The 11,986-nt window shown below is 42.1% G+C and overlaps 1 pseudogene; it reads right to left on the bottom strand.

The window, feature by feature from the left end:
• Window positions 1–2,680: 2,680 nt before the first annotated feature.
• On the bottom strand, window positions 2,681–4,026 carry LOC121102218 (annotated as a pseudogene).
• Window positions 4,027–11,986: the final 7,960 nt, after the last annotated feature.

The raw sequence follows: 11,986 nt of genomic DNA, 5'->3' as shown, positions 1-11,986 counted from the left end.
GTCCTAATTTAGATAAGGCCTCTCCCTGGAGAGGAGACTTTTAAACTGAGACCTGAAGGTTGGGAATGAGACAGTCGTCCTGAGGGAGAGCCTTCCCTAGCACGTGCAAAAGGTCTTGACATGGTCAGAGATGACACCAAGGCCCACATGGCTGAAATCTAGTGAATGGAGGAGGTTGGGGAGGTGGGGAGGAGCCAGCTTGTCAACAGGGGATGCCAGAATTTGATTAATGTTTCAGGAAGGTCATTGTCTCTGCTCTGTACACCTGAGTGGGAAGGCAGATTGGCAGGGATGGAGGGAGTGCTATGGGAGCTTTGAGAGAGAGACATTAGTAGTTCGGACCACGGAGGTGGTAGTGGAGATGGAGTGAAAAAGATGTGTTTGGAAGCGGAACCAACAGGACCTGCTCCTGTGAAGGCAGAGGTGAGAGGAATTTACGGTGACTGGAGGTTCTGGCTTGAGGGTGTGGGTGGTTGATGGTGACTCTTAGTGAGATGGGGAAGGATAGGAGTAAAACAAATCCTGAAGGGGCAAAATAACCCAAGATGGGATGCCCTTTCACACCACCAAAACGAAAAAAATCAAAAGGGTGATGGAGATGGGGATGATAGCAATGACAACCCTTTTGGGAAACTGGCATTAATTGCCAGAATTGAACCTTCACAAATCCCATGAACTCTTCATTGCCCTCCTCCCTCGAAGTCCCTTTGTTGTGAGCACTCCAGAGGGTGATCCAGGGCATGCAAGCAGGAGTGGCTCCTGTTCACGCACTTGCCAGGGCAGAACCAGAACTGAGTGCGACCCTGACCCGCTGCACCCAGGCTCAGCGCAGGGGCCAAGTTTGCCGCCGAACACCTGCAGTTCCCGTCGCTGCCGCGCGGGGCCGCTACTACAGCACGAAGGCGGTCGATCCTGCCGCATCCAGCTGGGGCGCAGAGGCCGCGCTCCCACAGACACCACTGGGGGGCCCAGACGTGGCTCGGGACCACCAACGCTGTTGACTGTCGGAGTTCAAGTCAACGCAGAGATTCCAGGCTCTCTAGTGAGAGGTTTCTGCCACCATTCCCAAAAACGTTGCTTTTAATATATGCCGACAGACACTTCTTAAGAAACCAACTTTACCCCTTCCTCATTTTATAAGTTTGCAAGTACTAAAATAGATGACAAAAAAGCTAAAAATATGAGTAAAGATAGAGGAACACTGAGCTGAAAAGGTAGGTCAAAATTATCAGGGGGAAATCACTGTGTTTTTATTTTTATATATTTGTATTCCTCTAAATATAACAAAGATGCCCAGCTTTAAAGGACACTTTCTTAAAAAAATGAGACCGAATGTAGAATATAATAATAAATAAAAGGTATCATATATATGATACACAAAATAATCCAAAAGGAGGGCAAATAAAAATTCACAAATTATTTTTCTGAAACTTTTTTTTCCCCTGGTAATTGCTGATTCACATGCAGTTGAGATAATACACAGAAATAATACAGAGACCGTGTTTACTGTATACCCAGGTTCCCCCAGTGGTCACATCTTGCAGTGCTCCAGTACAATATCAAAACCAGGATAGAGTGAAGATACAGAACAGTCCCATCCTTCCTCTTGCTCTTTTATGGCCATGCCCACTCCCCTCTCACCCTCACTCCCTCCTTAATTCTAAGCAAGCACTAATCTCGTCTCCCGTTATGTAATTTCATCATTTCAAGAATGCTGTATAAATGGAATCCTATAGTATGTTCCCTTTGGGGATTGTTTTTTCTCATTCGACCTAATGCTCTTTAGATCCATGTTGCATATATCGATAGTTAATTTCTATGTATTGATGAGTAGTATTCCATGGTATGGATATACAGCTTGTTTATTCTTCATTTAAGGACATCTGGATTTTTCCATTTGATGGTTATAACAGATAAAGCTGCTATGAGCATTCACGTGTTTTTTTTTTTTGCAAACATTAAGTCTTTCTCTGGGATAAATGCCAAGGAATACAACTGCTGGATTGTATGATACTTAGTTTCCCCCCAAATAACCCATTTATTTTACATAGGAGATTTGATTTAGACAATAAATATTAAATATCATACTTTAATGAAATATTCTATTTACTTTTTTATTAATGTATCAAGATTTAAATATGTTAAGCATATCCTCTCAAACCTACCTGGCAAAAGAGGTGGATAATAATACTCCATGGCCAACTAATTTTCACTAAATATAATTAATAAATGAGAAATAAAGCAGATATCTCTATTTACATAATCATATCAAAAGGGAATGATCCAAAGACCACTCCTATGATAGTTATCTTTCCTTTGATATCACGGTTATATGTCCTCAAGGGTAAGGCTCAGAAACAACATATTTAGACTGAAAAAATATTTTTCTAAGGTATTAAAGGAAACTAAAACCTGCCTATTTAGTCTTCATTGGGAAAAGTTGCAACTCTCAGGGCACCTGGGTGGCTCAGTTGGTTAAGCCTCTGCCTTCAGCTCAGGTCGTGATCCCAGGGTCCTGGGATTGAGTCCCACACCAGGGTTCCTGCTCAGTGGGGAGCCTGCTTCTCCCGCTCCCTCTGTTGCTCCCCCTGCTTGTGCTCTCTCATTCTCTCTGTCAAATAAATAAATAAAATTTTATAAAAAACAACAGCGTAGATAAAGATTTCATCTGAACATAATACTAATACCTTTTCTTTGTACCCTTTTGGAATTTGGGGCCATATTCGCTTCCTCGATTGTTTTCTGTTCTATCGCCATTACTGGTTTGCTTTTGCCTCTTTTGTTTACTTCTCTGATAAAAATCAGAGTCACTTGGTTGTTGGGGAGTCTGTTCCTCAGAGGTGGGTCCCATCTCTGGATCTGGAACATGGTGGTGAGGGGCCAGGGGCGTCCGTTAGGAAGCGGCCCTGCCATCTGACAGTAAGGGAACTGCAGCATTGGGTTATATGCATGCCACTGCAAAGCTTCTGGAAGAAAACAAATTCTTGAGGTAAAGCAGCATTATTAACTGGAAAAAATAACCGCATGGGACCGTTAAGGTCTGTCCACAACTTCTTCGTTCCAGTAGCTAGTGAATTTATCTTAACACAGCTTTCAAGACTATGGTTAGTTGATTGAGAAGAGCGAGAACTCCCAAACAGATATTGCATGTTAATTGATCTTCCATATAAATGAATTCCATTTAGCAGAGCTATGGCATAAGACTGGGAATCTGCATGTTCAAAGCAGACAAGCACAATACCTCAGCTTTTCTTCTTTGTCTTGGCATGTAGTCACTTAGTTACTGGTGCAACCCACAAGAAATGGAGGAAATAGCTCATGAAGAGCTTCTTCCTACACTGGGGTCTCTAAATTCTCCACACAGTCCTATCTCCTCTTCCAGAGCAGGGAACAAGAGGATATAGGAGGCACAGTGACCCTGCCCCACCTCCCTGATTTACTGTGCCATCCTGGAGGGGGCCAGGCTGTGGATAGTTTTTTTTTTTTTTTTAAGAAACAGCCAAGCTGTTTTCCAGAGTGGCTGTACCATTTTCCATTCCCAACAGCAATGTATGAGTGATCCAGTTTGTTGGTAAGTTTTATTGTATGTGTGTGAGGTTTAAAAAGATAGAATGATGCAAGAAATAAGGATAGAGAGTTATTGATCAGAGGGAGAATCTACGTTGGAAGGAAGGCCATCAGGATTACCTAGTAGAAATGGACTTGAACAATTTCCGTAGAAACATAGAAGAGAGGAAACAAGAAAGACTTTGTGGAAAGAGACAGAACCATGAGAAAATAGAAAATGTGGATTAACTGATGTTCTTTTAACTAGTTGGTAGTTAGGAACAGGTGGGCCTCCGACTCAGTGCATTCAGAGATGCCCTGGGCATTGCCCTCATAATGGGGCCCCTGTCTTGTGGGCCTGAGGCAATAACAATAATGCAAAAATGACTTAGCACACATTATCACCATGTTGCAGATGAGGAAAACCAGCACATAACCTGCTCACAGTCGCACAGCTAGAAAGTGGTTCAAACCTGGCATTCTGGCTTCAGGGTGTATGTCCTTAACCGTAACCTGAAACCATCATGACTCATAACCATAGTGAGAAAAAATTCATGTCACCCACATCAACAGTAATTAGATGCAAGGCCATACAGAATTTAGTTATCTCCGCTTTGAGGAAAGTTCTAGAGTAGATCTGTGTAATCATAAAAGAACAATGTGCTAAAGGGAAAGAATATGAGATGAATTGAAGGGTCAGCTTAGGCCTTGAGAAATAAAAAATGCCCAGCCTCTATTGCTCCGTTATTTCTCCTGGCCATTTGGTCATCATTCAGTAGAAGTGATGAAATCCCACCCTGCTGGTGTCAACTTGGCTTCTATGACTGCTTGAAGGAAAATCCCAGAAATTAAAACAAAGACTCCCTTTCCTGGAGCAGAATCCTCTGGCCCAGCTGCTGCTCACCCAGAAAATAAAATAAAACGGAAAGTCAGGGGTGACTGGAGGATCCTCAGGCTTTGGGGAAAAAAACAAGCAGATGAGATCCCAGGGGGATGGAGGGCTTCATTTAGACAGAACCTGGAAGTAGTTATCTTAGGCCTCAGACATGCTTTGCTATGTCCTTGCTCACTGAGAATGAACAAGGTGAATTATGGTGAATTCTTGTGGCACTGTCATATCGCTTAACGGAACAGTAAACGTACCATAGCTCAACACTTTTCTATTTTTATCGGTCTTTTTCCTCTGTAAGTTTCTGAGATTTCAGTTTCATTTTTGTATCCTATCCTTTCACATGCCTGTTTCTGCAACAGCTTCATAAATGAGACAAGTAATTTGGATCCATTTCTTTCGGATTTGTTTTCGTTGTGGCAGTCATCCTCACTTTGAATCCAGCTGTGTTGGTCAGTTCAGGCTGCTGTCACAGGAGGCCGTGGACTGGTTGGCTTCATTTCTCACAGTTCTGGAGGCTGCGAAGTCCAAGAACTCGGCCCCTGCAGATTCCGCGTCTGGTGAGGACCTGCTTCCTGGCTGCAGACTGCCAAGTTCTCACTGTGTCCTCGCTGGGTAGAAGGGGCAGGGGAGCTCTCTGGAGTCTTCTGTAAGAGTAGGCATCCTATTGGCAAGGACCTCTCCCTCATGTCTTGATCACCTCCCAAAGGCTCCACCCCCAAATATCATCACACTAGGGATCAAGATTCAACATATTAATTTGGGGGGTGGGAAGATACAGACGTTCAGTCTATAGCACTAACCAAGAGAATTTTTTAAAGTTCCTGTTGGTGAATGCAATGAACTTTTGGCAGAGTTGGGTCAGAAGGAAAGTTAACGATCTGGGGGCACCTGGGTGGCTCAGTCGGTTAAGCATCTGCCTTCGGCTCAGGTCATGATTCCAGGGTCCTGGGATTGAGTTTTGTATCAGGTTTCTTGCTGGGTGGGGAGTCTGCTTCTCCCTCTGCCTGCCACTCCCCCTGCCTGTGCTGTCTCTCTCTCTCTTTCTCCGATAAATAAATAAATAACATCTTTTTTGTTTTAAGAAAGTTAACAATCTGCAAATGAAATCACTAAGGGAGCCTGTTACAGCTTTTCTTTTGAGGAAGCGGGGCAGGGCGGGGGGCGCGGAGAGGGCTCAGCATGGGAGCGCGCACCTGCTCTCTGTAGGGCAGCATTCACAGCTCTAAACTTCTGAGGGCAGGAAGCAGCAGGACAGGTTGAACCACATGAAACTGCCGCTGCTATAGGTCAAAAACAGTTAGCTAGTGGCAACTTCCTGTGGCATAGCTCTGTCCGTCCAGCAGGCATTCAGGGAGCCCTGGGCTATCGCGCATCATTGTTATCTGCTCCTCTCTTGGCTTCAGTTGCATTAACGGTCCGAGAGATGAATGCCCACTCAAGTGCAGAAAGTTCAGACTGGCTCTGCACAAGTTCAGGCTGGTTCTGCTCAAGCTGACATTTCCTTTCACAGAGGCTGATTCAAACAGTCTTGCAAAGGACACACGCAAGAATCCAGTGTGGGGGCAGGACCGTAACATTGCTCTTTATCATCATGTTCTTTTTTGGGGTACAGTATCTTCTTCTTCTCCTTTTTTTTTTTTTTTCTGGATACAGCATCAAGAGAAAATCGTTTATAAAAGAAGGGCCTGTGTGTTTTTCTGTTTCTTGCTTTCTATTTTGATGGGTCATCCCTGCTGCCTTTGAGGAAATGCTCTCAATAATTGTACGTGCTTTTTCCAACACTTTATTTCTTAACTCACTTATTATCATTTCGTATCCAGGAGAGAGACCAGACCCGGAGGTCCTGTCGCTTGTATCAGAGCCTGGAGTTGCTCCTTGCCTTCCTGTGGCTGAGTTCTGTGGCGCCTTTGCTGTGCCAGGATGTGCACCTGCCGTGCGGGGCGGGGCATGCTCTGGGGTCCGTTCCTTCCCCAGCAGTTCCCCGGCACAGCGCCTCATGTAGACTAGATTTGTCTAACTGAACAACAGTAGTTTTGCAAACGTAACATATAATAGTAAGCAGTCAGGATCATTACATGACTCAATTGTCGCTCCTTTTTGTTAATTATTGTGATCCCATCATAATCTTATAGAGGACTTTGATGTATCTTTGCCTCTCCGAATAACCTTGTAAATGGTGATGGAGCAGGCATGATTACCTCAACTCCTAGGTGAGTAATAGAGGTTCAAAGAAGGAGAGTGCAAAGCAGAAATCACTTCTGTTTTCCTTATTACCGATGTAAAACCTAACCCAGTTGAACACTGTTCTAAGAGACAATCAGATGCACAATTAGAAACAAATATTTGAGCTATGACTTTTTTTTATAGTGACTCTTTGACCAAATAATTTTGAATCGGTTGTAACTTTTCACCCTTGAAACCACATCCATTAATCACAAAGTGGTAAATTAGAAAGTAAGCACTTTGAAGTAAATTATGATTAATCAATGTTCCCTGTGACTAGGTAACATTTTATAACTAAGCTAAACTAAAGAAGTTAAGCCTTACTTAATTGATCACTTTTATGAACATGAAAATGTAAACTCTGGAAGTTCTAAGTTGTTTGTTTGTTTGTTTTAGTGCAAAAAGATGTTTTTATTAAAGCACTGGGATAGGACCCATGGCAGGAAGAGCTTCTTGGAAGTTCTATGTCTTGAATTGAATCTTTCACTTCTAAAGACTTAAAATAGTATCAACGACCTCTATAGCAAATGTTTTAAAAGATGCGATCCCCTTTTTCTTTATATCTCAAAGATCTTTCTATATTTAAATTGCTGTTTTCCATGCTTTTACTTGTGTTACTCCCATCTCAATTTTGATGAGACAATTTTGAAATGCCGCGGAGAAAAAAGGGAACTTGGTCACTATCTTGACTTCACATCAGAAGCCGTTGACCCTTTCTCCCTCCAGCCAAAACCCCTATTTAACACCATTTCTCTCTTTTATAGCCACGAAGAGAAGAAGATCCTCCAGGAAATCTGGGGACACTAAGACATGCAAGGCTGATATGGCTGTTTCTGTCCCCACCCTCAAAAAGAAGACTGTAGCTCATCTCCACTACCTTGTCTGTCTGCTTCCAAGCAAAAGAGATAATGAAATAGTATTAATTGGTGAGTTAAGTCGCATGAAAGTAGGTCATGATCTAAATAATTCTTGGAGATATGGAAGAGCTTGAGAGTCCTTAAGGTGGTCATTTTACTTTATTTTTTTTTTAAGATTTATTTATTTATTATAGTGGGGGAGGAGGAGGAGGGACAGATGGAGAGGGAAAGAGAGAATCTCAAGCAGGCTCCCCGCTAAGCGTGGAGTCCGATGTGGGGCTCGATCTTACGACCCAGAGATCATGACTTGGCCGAAATCAAGAGTTCAGAGTTTAACCGATTGAGCCACCCAGGTAATCGCAAGCAGGTCACTTTAAATTGGGTTCTTTAAAAGGCTCCAATGTTCAGACACTTGGATGCAAGCATTAAATCAAAGCACAGACACATGCATGATATCTTGGATAAGGGGAAGATTCTGGAATCAGGAGTGAGAAGTTGCATACCCTTCTCTAAGTTACTCTGCTTCTCTATGCCTCAGATTCCTGTCTTATAAAGTCTGAGCATTTTGTTTCTATGCTCTCTAAAGGCACTCATAATCTACTACATAGGAATAGATTATATTATACCAATGACCTATATTAATAAAATAACTATATACAAACTTATATGTATAGTATAATCGCATACTAATAATCTATTGTACAATCTACTAAAAATTCTAAAAATATCTATCCCCTCACATTTTCCACAAAAGGGCTTGATCATTTTCTCAAAATTATTTTTATTGTTCTATGTTATAGAGGTAAGAAGTTTATTCTTAAATAGAAAATTCTATCCAAAGCAGAAAATATGAGCAGACCTGTTTATAGCCCTTAGAACTTTCCTTCACCAAGAACTTTATCTCAGTATGAGGGAAAGCACAGAATAATTGTATTTACTTGTTGCTACTCTACTATGCTGTCTCAAAGTATTTGAATGACTTTTGCTGAAAAGCCCAAATTAAAAAAAAAAACTAAACAAAAAACAACTAGAAAAATCTCTTGCATGGTAGGACTGGAATCAGGGAAGGGAGAATATGGATGTCCTAGGAAAGCATCAGAGGTCACATAATGCATGTGTATTCTTAAAACTCTTTTATGTGATTAATTTGTCTTTAACAAAATGAAAGTTATATCTTTTCTGGGTTATAAGAGAGATGATCTTTACGATCACCAGCCTGAGAGTCTTCTTCCTACTATCTACTTCAGAAGGAAGGAAGGAAGGAAGGAAGGAAGGAAGGAAGGAAGGAAAGGAGGAAGGGAGGGAGGGAGGGAGGGAGGGAGGAAGGAAGGAAAGAAGGAAGGGAGGGAGGGAGGGGGGAGGGAGGAAGGAGTAAGCTTAGTTACCGAGGGTTGGGGCTGGCTAAGCAATGGCCTTGATTTCTTCTCCGGCCTGACACCAGAGAGCAGCAGCTCACAATCCGTGCTTTGGGCACTAAGGATTCAGCAGTGAATAAACGAGGCACAAAATCATGCTTTTATAGAGCATGCGTTCTTAGTCTTTAATAGGGAAGTCAGAATGTCAGTTTGGGTGAATTTTTTCCCTGATATTATACAGTAGTGCATTTTCCTAGCAGCAAATATTTTAAAATTGTTCTCCTCTTCTAAAAATAAACGTGATGTAAATCATGTAACAGAACCGGAAAAAAATTGTTAGCTAGTTTTTGTAATTTAATAAATGAAATGTGTATTGTATTATGATGTTTCTCATGAGAGTTAATTTAGTTATTTTCCTACAACAAAAGGGTACAATTGTATTATATTTGAATTTTGGTTTTTTTGGAATTTAATATCCGATTTTATCAATGGTACATGTTGTACAATCCTTATAATCCTTTCTGATTGTATTCATTGAACTGCAATATTTTTTTTCACAAAAGTGGTCAGGCATAATATTCATAAGATTATTAAATAAGAGCCTCCTAGCTGGCAGTTAGTTTTATGTTTTGTAAATACTTCCCTCTTTATAAATATAAATTAATGGTACTTTCACTTTCATGATCCCAGGGTCCTGGCTCTCACGTTGGGCTCTCTGCTTAATGGGGAGCCTGCTTCTCCCTCTCCCTCTGCCTGCCGCCCCCCTGCTTGTGCTCTCTCTTTCTGTCAAATAAATACATAAAATCTTTTTTTTAAAAAAAGAGTATCTTTGTCAATCAATTCTTAAAATACTAGTAAATTTCAATTTTTAAAAAAATCTTAGCTCCAAACCCACCCTTCTATATTCTTTGTGATGGTGCTAGGACTAGCAAACCTGTTTCTCCTTTGCCACCTGGGTCCCTATAAGACTCTGCCGATAGGGGGCACTAGAGGAATACAGAAGGATGGAAGAGGTGAGCCAGGACTCTGCTCACCTGTCCCAATCACCTGGCGGCTGTAGTTTGTTCGCATAGCAGATGCGTCTAATTTTCAGTTGGTTCTCATTGTGACAGAACCAGTGTCATTGCCTTTCTTCAAAACTACCAGCACCAGCCATTGCCTCCTCCAGAGATTAGAGTCCTAGCTCCCTAGGGTTCTTCTTCTTTGGATCTGGCTCTCAGCTCCAGCTGGAGAGCACACCCACGTCGGGGCTGGAGCCTCAGCTCCACGGGCTCCTCCAGAAAGCTTCTAGCCCCTAACACCTCTCTTCCCTCTGGTCACCCACACTAGGAGTGGTAGCTGCTTTCTGCAGTTGCTCTCTTTGCTACCCAAGGGTTCCTTTCATGTCCTGCATTCATCAAATACCGCTTTAACCAAATCCCTATGCTAAATTCTCTTAAAATGATTGATGTGGATTCCGTTTTCCTGGTTGCATCTTGTCTGGTGCATTGGTGAAAACAATATCCATGTGTCCTTTCTCCTGTTGATGAATATGGTGAGCATGGCCAGGCTGGCTGCCCTGAAATCTTGGGTAAACTCTACGATGTAATAACAAACAGTGTGGAGAGGTGGGGTGGTGGTTCCAGGTATGCTGTCAGGGCCTCTCCCCCAGCCAACAGTAAAAAAGCAAAGGGCCCATCGTCTGACTTCCTCTGACCTGCCATATTCTTCACTTCACAAGGACTGTGGGAATCATGAACTTCGGATGCACATCTGTGAGGACACAGGCTTTGTGGCCACATGGAAGCAGGTGTTTATATGATTTAGTAACGAGCTGAACCAAGAGGGAACATTAGCTGACTCTGAGTCATCATTTTCAACGGTCTTTGTCTCTGGACCTTTTTCTGTGGTTTAGTCTGTTCAACAGATGCTTAGGTTTTCTCATTTTTGGTTATTTATTTATTACAATTATTATTACTATTAATTCCTATTATAAATAAAGTTTCTCTGAACATCCTTGTATGTGTCTCTTTGATCTTAAGTCAAAGAACTTTTTGGATGCCTACTCAGGCAGACCTTGAGCTGGATGGTGATAATGAATAGCACGAATGTTCTGTTTCTCAAGGATCACCGTCTAGAAGAGGAGACAGAGTATCACTAGCATCACCGTCATTCATTACCGAGGTCACCAAATTGGAACCCTCAGAAAATGCCTTACACTGCGCTAAGCATTTTCAAGCATCTCATTTAACACTATAATAAAAGTCATAGAATGATAAAGCTGTGATCAATATTAAGGCCCAAGAATGTGTCCATTTTACCCTGGAAGACAGCAAAGATCTCAGGGGCCAGCTGGGTAAATCGGTCAGAGCGTTCTAGATAGACTTAGTCATGTGTACAAAGACATTCAAGAACAGCAGGGGGAGGAGTGGAAGGAGAGGGAAAAGCAGACTCCATGCTGAGAGCGAGCCCAACGCGGGGTTCCATCTCCTGATGCAGAGATCAAGACCTGAGTCAAAATCAGGTGGATGCTTAACTGACTGAGCCATCCAGGTGCCCCGATTTGTAACTATTACAAGTATTTATCTGAATATCTTGTAAACTCAACTTGCTTACCCCTCATGAAGCATGGACCACATTTGTAGAATTAGTGTTTTAAACATAGAAAATCACTGACTCTTTTGGAGTCTAAGTGACATAACAGGAGCTGGACTTCAGAGAAAATTCATGTGATGGCTCTGGGTGGAATGAGCAACTTTGGCCATTGTGGCAGGTAGGGAGATAAATTTAAAGCAGAATGTGGCTCAGCATAATACATCAGAACAGGAAGAGATGTCTTAAAGAAACTTTATGAGGAATTTAGATGTGGGAGCAAAGGGAGAAGAAAATGTCAGAGACTCGGGTTAAATAAATGACAACTATAATATCTTAAACATGTTTAGCTTTTTAGAGGCACAAGGAAACCATCTCCTGAAAATGAGATTTTGGGTGACATCGTAGTACAAGTATTTAGGGAAGAGGACTTCACTTAAAAAATGGGCAGGTTCTATAGAGATGAACAAATTGTATGGCCCGAAGCCTAGCATCTTTGGTTTTCAGCACATGAATGCTACGGCACTAGCCACGTTCTGGAG

Source organism: Ursus maritimus, unplaced genomic scaffold (genome assembly GCF_017311325.1).
Source record: "Ursus maritimus isolate PB19 unplaced genomic scaffold, ASM1731132v1 scaffold_13, whole genome shotgun sequence".
Classification (NCBI taxonomy): domain Eukaryota; kingdom Metazoa; phylum Chordata; class Mammalia; order Carnivora; family Ursidae; genus Ursus; species Ursus maritimus.
The sequence above is the reverse complement of the archived record's forward strand: the minus strand, read 5'-3'. Positions and strand labels throughout refer to the sequence as shown.